The sequence below is a fragment of the Canis aureus genome, chromosome 29 (genome assembly GCF_053574225.1).
Source record: "Canis aureus isolate CA01 chromosome 29, VMU_Caureus_v.1.0, whole genome shotgun sequence".
NCBI lineage: Eukaryota > Metazoa > Chordata > Mammalia > Carnivora > Canidae > Canis > Canis aureus.
In genome coordinates this window covers 7,420,927-7,433,740 of record NC_135639.1, presented here as the reverse complement: position 1 = coordinate 7,433,740, position 12,814 = coordinate 7,420,927, and the positions used below count along the sequence as shown (strand labels likewise).

General features: G+C 48.4%; 1 long non-coding RNA gene across 1 annotated transcript; it reads left to right on the top strand.

The window, feature by feature from the left end:
• The first annotated feature begins 757 nt into the window (after positions 1-757).
• On the top strand, positions 758-12,399 carry LOC144300969 (uncharacterized). The gene is made up of 3 exons (XR_013367714.1): positions 758-4,561; positions 9,777-10,027; positions 12,223-12,399. It is a non-coding gene; the product is annotated as an uncharacterized LOC144300969 (long non-coding RNA).
• The last annotated feature ends 415 nt before the right edge of the window (positions 12,400-12,814 follow it).

Sequence of the window (12,814 nt, the reverse complement as noted above, 5' to 3'; positions counted from 1 at the left end):
ATGATAGTCACACACACACACGGGGGCGGGGCGCAGAGACAGAGAAGCAGGCTCCATGCAGGGAGCCAGACGTGGGATTCGATCCCGTGTCTCCAGGATCGCGCCCTGGGCCAAAGGCAGGCACCAAACCGCTGCGCCACCCAGGGATCCCAGTAAATAAAAATCTTTAAAAAAATAAAGATGAGGAAATTGAGAATCAGAGATGAGAAGAGCCTTGCCCGAGGTTACGGTTGACCGGTGACCTCGGCCGGATTTGAACCGAGAGGTCTTCTTTTCCGGGACCCTTTCCAGTATATCCTGCCCTGTCCCAAACGGAGGGAGACGAAACCTGCCCTGTGTCCCAGGCTTTCCCTTCTGCCCCAAACGGGGGGCCTAACCGCGGGGGGTCAGAGAGGAGTAGGGGGGGATAGGGCCCCCCGCTAGGGTGTCCAGCCGCTTTGGAAACCTTGGCGCCTTGCGGGTTCAGAGCCATGTGAGCTAGGTGAGCCAGGTAAGGCAGGTGAGCCAGGTGGCTGGGGGGGGGGGGGGGGGAGGCTGCCCTGGCTGAGTCGCCAGGCACAACCCTGAGGCCCTCCAGTCCTTCTTCACAGTCACAGATTCAATCATTCGCAACAGAAACTGGGTCCCTGGGACCCAGGCTGCGTCTTTGGCCCCACCTCCCCTTCTAGCCCCAAGAAGAAAAAAGATTCAAAGATGCTTGTCTGGTTTGAATTTAAGGTCAGAGAACAGGGATGATGGAGCGGGTCTCCCTCCCCCCCCCCCCCCCCCCCCCATCCCGTGGACTCCTGAAACTTCCAGCAGCCAGGCCCATCCTAACGTTCCTTTTTCTTTTTGTGGCTTGGGGGTCAGTCTAGGAGCAGGGATCATTTGCCCCAGCGGCAGATTCTGAGGCTTCTCCTACCCCTCTGCCCAGAACCACTTCTAACTCTGCTGCTCCTTTCTTCCCTGCCCCCATGGGGCTTCCAAACAATGACTTGGCAATTAATATTGTCCGAGAAGGTAGCAGTAGGAAGAGGAGGAGAAACTCCCTCATTAAAGTGCGGGGGTGGGTGGGGCGCTGTTAATCCCATCTGTTATTGAAGGGAAGACCCTACGTGCCGGCCCCTTGTAGCTTTTCTCATTCAAACCTGTGGCCCCTCCCAGAGGCGGCCCCTGTATTCCCTGCCGATTTTAAAGCCCTGCCGAAATTCAAACCGGCCCTGGTCCTAAAGCTATGATGGATTGTGCTTTTACGGGAAGGCAGGAAGGGAAGTGCCCTGCCCCAGCCCCCCTGGCCCACCTCCCACCAGAGGGAATGCACGCCCTGTGAAAACCAAAGAAAAGGTGGCCCTGGAAATAAACAGTGGCACCCAGGAACTTGGATTGCACATCACAGAACCTTCCGGAACACATACTGATAGGGTAACTTTGCTTTCTGTTTTGACAACTCTTTCTCACCCAGATCTCACTTGATTTTTTTTTTAATATCCTTTTCTTTCTCCCTCCCGCCCCATATTGATCCCGGCCTCCTTTTACTTTTTTCCCACCCACATTCACTTCTCTTCCACATTTAGGTTCTTCAGGGTAGAAATAGATACCTTAAGGTAGCTCTAGAAGGGATATTTGTGGCATCCCACGATCTGTCTTCTTATCTGTTCTCTTGTTAGCAACCTTGCAGCCATTTCCCCCCTGGGTAGGTGGGCTGGCATTCCAGAGGCACCCTGTACCCAAACCAGGGCGACAGAGAAAGCTGCAGTCAGCCAGGAGCAACCCCCATCTGGGTCATTTTCATTTCACTTTATAAAATGGCTCAAAATTTTTTTGTTTAAAAGATATGAATCACCTTTCCTTCGAGGTCGATAGGTATTAAATTTAGAAGAGGAGCAGCAAAAGGAGAAGCAACAAATTGGAGACAAAGACAAGAGCACAGAGAAACCATGTTTTTAAAGACTCAATCTTTAAGGACTTCTTTTAGCTATTTTTAATTTTCCTGGCCTTTATTTTTCCCCGTATATTTCTGATATATGAGCTCAGTCCAGCACAAGTTATGCGTGTGGCTTCTGGAAATAGATGACTCATTAGAAACACCTTTCTGTCTCCCATCAACATTGAAGGAATAGAAAATATGCCCTCTTACTCACCCAACTTAGAAATTCCTCCACCCAACAAATAGGCAAAATTCATCAATTTGGTGAGGGGAAGGGGGCCTTAGGGAATTGTCTTTCTGGCCACTGCTTTGTAAATGACCAGGAGCTAGCGAGACCTCCCATAGGTACAATTTGGCCTTGTGTTCACTCACTAACATCCTCACACGTGTATCTCTACACGAGGTGTCCCTATATAATAAATATATCCATATCCAGCAAGCTGCCTTCCCTCTGTGCATGGAGTTGATTTGTTTTTTCAACATGGGCATTAACATTCTGCCTGAGTGCTGTCTTTAAATTGCTTTGATGCTAGGTGGGTTCCAACCCTGACCTGTCCTGATGGCAAGTGATGGCTGTAACAAGCTCAGGATCAATATTCATAGCGGGTGTCCTGGGCTGATAACACTATCCAAGACAATGTTCGCTATCAGTGCAGACAGCTGAGATATTGCGCCATTAGGGATGTTGTGTTAAATAACCTGATCCATTTCTGGGGCTATTTAATGAATTTCACAGTTTAGATAGTATCTTTAAGGAGAAGGCAAAGGCTATTCCGGAGGCACTGATGCAAATCGATGGTGCCAAGCTTCCCGAGCTATTCCACAAACAAAGTGGCCTATAATTCCAGCACAGCCTTGAAGAGCTGCTGCCTGAGACGTGCACAGGGTGAGCATGGAAAGAATTTGCTGTTTATGCAGAGGGAGAGCAATATTATGAGTGGTGTCAAAGCACCTTAGATAAAATCTTATGTTCCTGAAATAAAATAAACAAATTCTCTAGGTAAAACCCTGCAGTTTGGGCCAGCCCCCTGGGTAAGACATATATGCCAAAGAGACAGCTTCATAAGGCAGGGCTTGGTGACAGAAGGAGAGAAGTCAACTGTGGGGTGGCCGTGTGGGCAACCCCATTACTTGGGACCTCGGCCAGCTTTCCCCAAAGTATATTTCAATTCAAAACCATTCTGCAAAACGGGGAGTGTGTGTGTGTGTGTGTGTGTGTGTGTGTGTGAGGGCTCTGGGTTGTAAAAGGGAACTACTGATAGTAGCAGAATCAGGTGTTAATGTTTACTTGACTCCACACCCCTTGTTGCCCTGGAGAGTTCATTTACAATTAAAGGGTAGCATTTACAGTTTCCCACCGGGGCTTTGAACTCTGGCTGCCAAGCAGAGCAAGTATTCCTTTTAAAAACCCACCTCGGAGACTTTGATTTGTGAAAGCTCAAAGGGTAGCCTTCCCACTGAACCCCATTGCAGCCAAAAGAAAGATGGGTACTCAACATATTTTGCTTTAAGAAATCAATATTTTTTTCTTGGAAATCAACAGGTTAAAAAAAAACAACTTTAAAAAAAATCAACTTCTTTATCTCAGAAATGTTGGGGAAGCATCAAAGAGGATAAAGCAGCAGTTATATTGATAAGTAGAATACATGTTAATTGCTTCTGATGATGATCCTTTTTGGGAATTTGCTCTGGACCAGGCACTTGGCTAAGCTCTTCGCTCATTTTGGGTTATTTCATCCAATCCTTCCCCACAACCCCACACAGCAGGCACTGGTATTGTCGCCAGTTTGTCCACGACCCCAGAGTTAGGAAGTGGTAAAGCTGGGATCTGACCCCGGAGCGGTGAGATTTCAGAACTAAGGGAATCACATTCCTGCCCCAGGGTGAAATCTAATCATAGACATTTATCGAATGGTTTTCCTTCAAAGTTACACAGAGAGCTGGGATGTGTAAGAAGACCTGCTGGAAAATACCTGAGCCCAGCCCTGCCTGGGAGGGTACGCTGGTGATCCAGCTTTGGCATTTCTTATGTTCATTGTTTTTTAACGTTCCAAGATACTCCTGGGAGGAGCCCAAGACAAGGGAATTTCCAGGCAAACCAAATTGCTCTGGGCACCTGGAAAAGTAGAGACATGTAAGTGGAAGAAGGAGAATGGGGGGATGGGTGGGAAATACCAAATGACAAGATGAGGACATACGGGGAGAGAACTGATAAGGGACAGAGCTAGAAGGAACAGGGACATGAGTGCAGTCTGGGCTCTTGCTGACCGTGAGCTTCGAATGCCATGTTAACGCCCTTCCCCAAGGAGACACACGCAGAATAAAGATGAGGAAGCAAGGTGGGACTTTGCAGGTGTATGAAGCACCTGCTTTCGTGTTGAATGGAGGTAAGTACGGTCCATCGCTCAGAGGCAGTCTCCTGCAAGGTAGGTGTCAAAGCCCTCTGTTCCCCACAGCTGTGTCTAAATTTCATGCCTTCAACTTCTTTTCCTTGGTCTCCCCGCCTCCAGCCTTCCACCTCCGCAGGCTCTTCACCTCGCCTGGGTGTGCAAACCCCCAGCCGAGGGCCCGGCCGTGGCCTAGGGGTGCAACGTCAGCTGGAGGGGATCAGAGCTGCCAGATGTCCATGCTGCCCGAAAGTAGCTGGGAAGCTGGGTTCGTACGTGAGAAGTCCAAAGTTTTATTTTTATTTATTTATTTATTAAAGATTTTATTTTTTTATTCATGAGAGACACGCACACACACACACAGAGGCATAGATACAGGCAGAGGAGAAGCAGGCTCCATGCAGGGAGCCTATATTGCAGGACTCGATCCCGAGTCTCCAGGATCAGGCCCTGGGCCGAAGGCAGCGCTAAACCGCTGAGCCATCTGGGCTGCCCAAGTCCAAAGTTTTAAATGCTGGCCACCAATTCAAAATGTTGAAAAATTAGCCCATCAGAAACACATCTGTGGGGACGCCTGGGTTAAGCATCCGACTCTTGGTTTCGAATCAGGTTGTGATCTCGGTGTCCTGAGATAGAGCCCAAGTCGGGCTCCGTGTTCAGCAGGGAGGCTGCTTGAGATTCTCTCTCCCTCTGCCCACACTCTCTCTTTCTCTTTCAAATAAATAAATACATCTTCATGGAACGCCTGGGTAGCTCAGCAGTTTAGCGCCTGCCTTTAGCCCAGGGCATGATCCTGGAGTCTCAGGATGGAGTCCCCACGTTGTCGGGCTCCCTGCGTGGAGCCTGTTTCTCCCTCTGCCTGTGTCTCTGCCTCTCTCTCTCTCTCTCTCTCTCTCTCTCTGTCTCTCATGAATAAATACATAAAATCTTTTTTAAAAATACATCTTAAAAAAACCCTAGCATGTCTGTGGGTCCCAAGTCTGTTATTCTTGCTGTGCTCACGCCAAGTGACCTCATCACTGCTCACGGCATGTCCATAGCTACTGTGATCCACGGGGTAAAGACAAAATGCCTTAGCTCCGAATGTGAGGTTCTTCACAATCCAACCCCACTGCCTATGCAACTCTGATCCCTGGACCGTGACGGTCCTTATGAGATATGCCTGGGTCTCCTGCCCATGCATGCTGCCTTCTCAGAGGCCCTGCCCAGCCTCTGGGTCCCGGTGAGTGGGCAATGGGCCAGGCTGGGAGTGAGGGGACACCCATTCCCAGGATGCCTAAAGCAGTCAGCTCAACCAGGTGAGCTGGACCAGTTAGGTCCCAGGAGTCTGATCCCAGGAGTCTGATCAAGACCCATGGACATGTTTCCTGCCAGTGGTGGGTGCTTGAGCTCACTGGGCAAGAGATACGGAGATGGGGCGACTGTTGTGGGACCACATGGGCATGGAAGTAGTGAGGAAGTAGAGACTCAGTGGGAGCCGGGAGAGCAGAACAGAACAGATGTGCAGAGCACAGCGGGGAAGCTATGATAGACACAGGCAGATGGGCGAGCACCAGCCACTGTCTGCGCTCCATTCTTCCAGAGGCCAGCCCTACGGCTGCTTCTGGGTTCCCTGTGAGCCTCTGTGCATCCTTACAAACATTCCCCCTCACGTTGATGAGGGCCACCCTTATTAGTCAAGGTTCTCCAGGGAGCCAGCTGCAATCTGCTGCATGGATATACAAAAAGAGAGAGAGAGAGATGGAGATTTTTATTTTTTTTTAAGATTTTATTTATTTTTTTGAAGGAGAGCAAGAGTGTGAGTTGAAGGGAGAGGGACAGAGGGCAGAGGGAGAAGCAGGCCCCTGCTGAGCAGGGAGCCCAACGCAGGGCTCGATCCCAGGACCCCTGGATTATGACCTGAGCTGAAGGCGGGTGCTTCACTGACTGAGCCACCCAGGTGCCCCAAAATACGGAGATTTTTAAAGTAGGGAAGTGGGACTCCTGGGTGGCTCAGCGGTTGAGCGGCTGCCTTTGGCTCAGGATGTGATCCTGGAGTTCCAGGAGTCCCACATCAGGCTCCCTGCATGGAGCCTGCTTCTCCCTCTGCCTGTGTCTCTGCCTCTCTCTCTGTGTCTCTCATGAATAAATAAAATCTTTAAAAAGGTAATAAAGTAGGGAAGTGGCTTCTGCAGTTATGAGAGTTGGCAAATCCCAAAATCTGCAGGATGTGTCGGCAAGCTGGAGAGCCAGGAGAGCCAATGGTGTAGTTCTGGTCTGAATGTCAGCAGGCTCGAGCCCCAGGAAGTGCTTATGTTTCAGTTTGAGTCTGAAGGCAGGAAAAAAGCCTTTGTCTCAGTTTGAAGGCTGTCGCTGTCAGGCAGCAAGGACTCTCTTACTTGGGGGAGAGTCAGTCCTTGGGCACTATTTAGGCCTCCAATTGATTGGACAAGGCCCACCCATATTGGAGCAGGCAATCTACTTGATTAAGTCTGCCAATTGCAATGTTTACATCCGCTAAAAGCTTCATGGACACACCAAGAGTAATGTTTGACCAAATATCTGAACACACTAGGGCCAAGTCAAGTTGATATACAAAATGAACCATCATGGCAGCCTGGGGTGGCTCAGCGGTTTAGCGCCTGCCTTCAGCCCAGGGCCTGATCCTGGGGACCCGGGATCAAGTCCCACGTCGGGCTCCCTGCATGGAGCCTGCTTCTCCCTCTGCCTGTGTCTCTGCCTCTCTCTCTCTCTGTGTCTTTCATGAATAAATAAAATCTTAAAAAGAAAAATGAACCATCACATACCCTGAGGTGACTCTAGTCATGGCAACGAGAGGAACCCTGGATAGAGCTTGCTCTCACACCTGTGTGTGTCGCTCCAGCAATATTCTATCAATCCCACACCTGCCGGGGAACCTGCTTTCAGCTTCAAGTCTCTTGTGTTCGAGTGCTCTTTCCTCTGGGAGGCCTGCCCTGCCCTGCCCGAGCTGACCCTGGCACTCCTTTCCAAGGGGGGCCCAGCCTTCCAGCCAGCCTTGGTAGACATCACTTCCTTTTGTCTGATAAGCATCCTCATTCCTTTTCTGGCATTGGTAGTTTGACTCTGCTCAGATCACCCTCCTTCCTAGGTGGGACTGCCAAGGAGGGCTCCACCTTGTCCTGGCCTTGGAGTGGGAGTGGGCTCCTACAGGACTCTTCAGGTTCTCTCTCCTGGGAATCTGAAGCAACATGGCACTGAACTGGGGCTGCTTGATCTCAGCAGTAATGCCTGAAAGAAGTCATCTACTAATTTTCACTCTGGAGCTTTTGGTTCTAGTACTTTTCAAGGTCTAGTTATCCAGCATTTTCTTTGATTCTGTAAATCATCTTACAGCCTTCCCAAGGTTCACCATGCCCTCTCGCATTTTGGAATTCAAATAGCCAGGGTCCAGAGATGCTGATTGGCACAGCCTTTGTCATACTATATGGGGTACAGACTGTCTGGTCCTTGCACTTTCCTAAAGTTGCGACCCACACTGGGGTGCCTGGATGGTTCAATGGGTTGAGTGTCTGACTCTTGATTTCGGCCCAGGTTATGAGCTCAGGGTCATCACGCTTAGCAGGAAGTCTGCTTGAGATTCTCTCCCTCTCCCTCTGCCCCTCCCTACTTTCCATAGGCTCACTCTCTCTCCTTCTCTCAAATAAAATAAATAAATAAACAAACAAATAAATAAATAAATAAATAAATCTTAAAAAGAAAAGTTGGAGCCCACACAGCATTTGTCTTTATGCCCATCAACACCCTGGCATTTAGCAGATTGAAGATTCCAAAGGAATAAATAGTGGCCCAATAGCATAAACCCAAAGCCCTATAGTCTGATTAAGATGGATCAGAAACCCCACACCTTAAGAGGTGGTATAGGCTAAGCTGAAAATAAAATTTGGGGGTGCCTGGGTGGCTCAGTCAGTTAAATGTCTGCGTTTGGCTCAGGCCATGATCCCAGGGTTCTTGGATGGAGCTCCGCAATCACATTGGGCTCCCTGCTCAGCAGGGAGTCTGCTTCTCCCTCTCCCTCTGTCCCTCACCCTGCTTGTGCTCTCTTACCCTCACTCTCTCTCAAATAAACAAGATTTTTTAAATCTTTAAAAAATTAAAAAAGGAAAATAAAAGAAAATATAAATAGGACCCAGAAATGTGTAGGTATGCACATGGTTAGGTTCTCCATGGGTCCTCCTTCCTCAGGGGAAATCCCGTGCCTTTGCAGAATAACTTTTATGCTCTTAAGCAGGCCTGCATGCTGGGCAACCATGCCCTTTGCAGAAGGAAGTTGTAGGGGTAGGGAAGACTGGGTGGCTTAGCAGTTGAGCACCTGCCTTCGGCCCAGGGTGTGGTCCTGGAGTCCTGGGATCAAGTCCTGCATTAGGCTCCCTGCATGGAGCCTGCTTCTCCCTCTGCCTGTATCTCTGCCTCTCTCCCTCTCTGTGTCTCTCATGAATAAATAAATAAAATCTTTTTTTAAAAAATAAAATTGTAGGGGTAGAAGGGATGGGAGGAAAGAGATTATGTAGTCTCTCCTTATCCAGCTCCCAGTTGGCAGTGACGGCACCCAAGGCCGCAGGTCCTACAGCTATAGGTCTTGTGCACCTGTATTAAGAAGTCAAGTCCTAAAAAAATAAAAAAATAAAAAATAAAAAAAAAAAAAAAGAAGTCAAGTCCTAGGGTGTTAAAGCTTCCACCTCCACCACTGCTAGCCTCTGAGTACAATTTCTTTGCTGCTTCCCCTTACTCCTACCCATACCTTGGGAAGTAGTCTCTTCAGTAAAAAGTCCTCATGTGAGTGTGCTGATGGTCTGATACCAGATCCATATAATTCAGCATACTTAAAAATTTTTTTGGTGGGGATCCCTGGGTGGCTCAGCGGTTTAGCGCCTGCCTTTAGCCTAGGGCGTGATCTTGGAGACCTGGGATCAGAGTCCCACATCAGGCTCCCTGCATGGAGCCTGCCTCTCCCTCTGCCTGTGTCTCTGCCTCTCTGCCTCTCTGTGTCTCTCATGAATAAATAAATAAAAATCTTTAAAAAGATTTTTTGTAAGATTTTTATTTATTTATTTGAGAGAGAGAGAGAGAGCACAAGTGGGGGGCAGGAAGAGGAAGAAGCAGGTTCCTCATTGAGCAGAAAGCCAGACATGGGGCTCAATCCCAGGATCCCAGGATCATAACTAGAGCCTAAGGCAGATGCTTAACCGACTGAGCCACCCAGGCACCCCTTAATTCAGTATACTTATCTAAAACTAACTCCCTAACTCTGGGAAATGAACTAGAGGTGGTGGAAGGGGAGGAGGGCGGGGGGTGGGGGTGACTGGGTGGCGGGCACTGAGGTGGGCACTTGACGGGATGAGCACTGGGTGTTATTCTGTATGTTGGCAAATTGAACACCAAAAAAAATAAATTTATTATTAAAAAATGAAAAAAAAAAGAAAAATAAATAAATAAAACTAACTCCCTGCTATTTGTACAAACAGGAAGCAGGTGGCTCCATGGCCAAAGAGAGGCTGAAGAAATATGGAAATCCTGAGAAAGTATCACACATTGTGTCCTCTCCCACACACCTTTGCCCGGGTCACACAAAAGCAACAGAACTGACAGCCCGAGCCTCACCGCGGTGTTGGCTAGGAGACCCTGCCAGGCAGCAACAGGAAGGAGGGAAGAACCCCGTGATGAGCATCATTTACAGCCTGTCCAATCAGTACCTCTCCTAACAACGTGCACATAAGTGAGCAAAGTCTTGAACATGTTCCTCTTCAAAGTGATCTCTTTTTAGGAAAAGAAAAAAGAAAAAACCCATCACAGGATCATAGAATATCAGAGCTGCCACAGGCATGAGAGGTCATTCTAGAGTCAGGATCTAGACTCTGGTTACTTAAAGTATGGTCTGTGGACCAGCAGCATCAACCTACCACAGAGCTTGTTAGAAATGCAGACTCTCCAGACGCCTGGGTGGCTCAGCGGTTGAGCATCTGCCTTTGGTTCAGGGCGTGATCTGGGGATTGGGTCCCTCATCGGGCTCCCTGCAGGGAGCCTGCTTCTCCCTCTGCCTGTGTCTCTGCTTCACTCTTCGTGTCTCTCATGAATAAATAAATAAAATATTAAAAAAAAAAAGAAATGCAGCATCTCAGGGCACCTGGCTGGCTCAGTCTGGAGAGCACACAACTCTTGATCTTGGAGTTGTGAGTTTGAGCTCCGTGTCGGGTGTAGAGATTACTTGAAAATAAAATCTTAAAAAAAAAATTTAAAAAGAAATGCAGGGATCCCTGGGTGGCGCAGCGGTTTAGCGCCTGCCTTTGGCCCAGGGCGCGATCCTGGAGACCCGGGATCGAATCCCACATCGGGCTCCCGGTGCATGGAGCCTGCTTCTCCCTCTGCCTGTGTCTCTGCCTCTCTCTCTCTCTCTCTCTCTGTGACTATCATAAATAAATAAAAATTAAAAAAAAAAAAAAAAAAAAGAAATGCAGAACCTCTTTTCACCCCAGACATACTGAACCAGATGTAGATTTTAATGAGTTCCCCCAGGAAATTCACGTGTATCTTAAAAATTGAGAAATATCCATCTAGATCCAGAGACCAACAGCATCAGCATTGCTTGGGAGCCTGTAAGAAATGCAGGTTCTCAGGCCCATCCCGGACCCCCTGAATCCAAATCTCTGTTTGAATATGCCCTTCAGGTGATTTTTTCTTTTAAAGATTTTATTTATACATGAGAGACGGGGTGGGGGGGGGCAGAGGGAGAAGCAGGCTCCATGCAGGGAGCCCGATGAGGGACTCGATCCCGGGGCCCCAGGATCATGCCCTGGGCCAAAGGCAGGTGCTAAACCTCTGAGCCACCCAGGGATCCCCCTCTTCAGGTGATTTTAGTGAACATGAAACTTTGAGAGGCACTTCTCGACTGATGGCTCGCTCCTTTCTTTCTTTTCTACCATGGCCTACCTCAGTAACACGGAAGACCCCTTGGCCCACCCAGACCTTACTTGGTCTGGTCTCACTTTCCAGGGGAGACAAATTTTGATAAGAACAGAAGGTTCTGAGCACCTAGGTGGCTCAGTGGTTGAGCATCTGCCATTGGCTCAGGTCAGGATCAAGTCCAGCATTGGACTCTCCACAGGGAGCCTGCTTCTCCCTCTGCCCATGTCTCTCCCTCCCTCTCTGTCTCTCATGAATAAAGAGATAAAATCTTAAAAAACAAACAAACAAACAAACAAACAAAAAAAAAAAACAGAATGTTCCTGTGGGGGGCCCTCGTTTTGCCTGCACAGTATGTATCTGTTCCTTCTTTGTCTTATCCATTTGGACTGCTTAAACAAAATGCTACAGACTGGGTGGCTTATACACAACAGAAATCTACTGTTCCCAGTTCTGGAAGCTGGGAGTCCAAGATCAGGGTGCCAGCGTGCTTGGGTTTGCTGCAACCTCTCCCAGGTTTCAGACTGCCTGATTTCTTGCAGTGCTGTCACAGGATAGAAGGGTGAGCTAGCTCCCTGGGTTGCTTTTATCAGGGTAGTAATCCCATTCATGAGGACTTCACCTCATGAACTCATCACTTCCCAAAGGCCCCATCTCCTCCTATTATCACATTCGGCATTAGGATTTCAACATACGAATTTTGTTGAGGACACAAACTTTTAGACCATAGTGCTCTGGTAATAGTGCCCTGATTTCTGCTGAGAGGCTTCTCCTCCCTAATTCCATGTGTGGTAAGACTGTGAATACAGGGTCTGGTAGGGCACCGAGGTCAGGCTGGATCATCATAGGGCCACGTCCCTCTGAACACAGACATGAGGAGTTTGGGGGCTCTGATACAAGAGGGCCAGAGTTCTTTCTGGAAATGTCAGACCAAGTTGAGGAAAAGGTTCTTCACCATGTGGTTTACCTGGGACTCCATTGGGCTGGAACTGTCACAGCTCTCTCTCCTAGCTGCCTGGAAAAAGCCTGACCACACTGAGAGAGAAGGAGGTCAACCCACACATGAGGCAGAACCAAGAAATGGAGAGCTGGAGAGCCTAGAACACTACCTTGGAACCAGCCATGCCTGAAGCCATCAATTGCTGGACTATCTGGTTATGTGAGCCAATACATTCCTTTGAAATTTAAGCCATTTGAAAGTGTGTTTCTGTTACTGGCAACCAAAGAGTCCTAGCTAATACAAGCAAATTCAGAAGGATTATACTACATCTACTATAGCAATACAAGATTGAATGGATTCACATATAAGCAGAAATTCAGACGTGATTTGTAGACTTATAATTGGAAGCATAATAGGCCCAAAGCTCTGCACACTAGAGTGTTAATGTGCTGCTTAACTAGCTCTGGCCTGAAAGGTATAAACAAGAGTCGATTGGATCAGGATCTGGAGGAAGCTTGTTTTCTTAGTATAAGGGCAAGACTCCGCTATTGCAGGCCCTTTGCCCTTTCCTTACCCTTCTTGCCTTAAATGCCTTCTTGCCTTAGATGTAGACATAATGTTTTAGGGGTACAGTAGGCACCTGGAGAACATGAGGGCAAATGC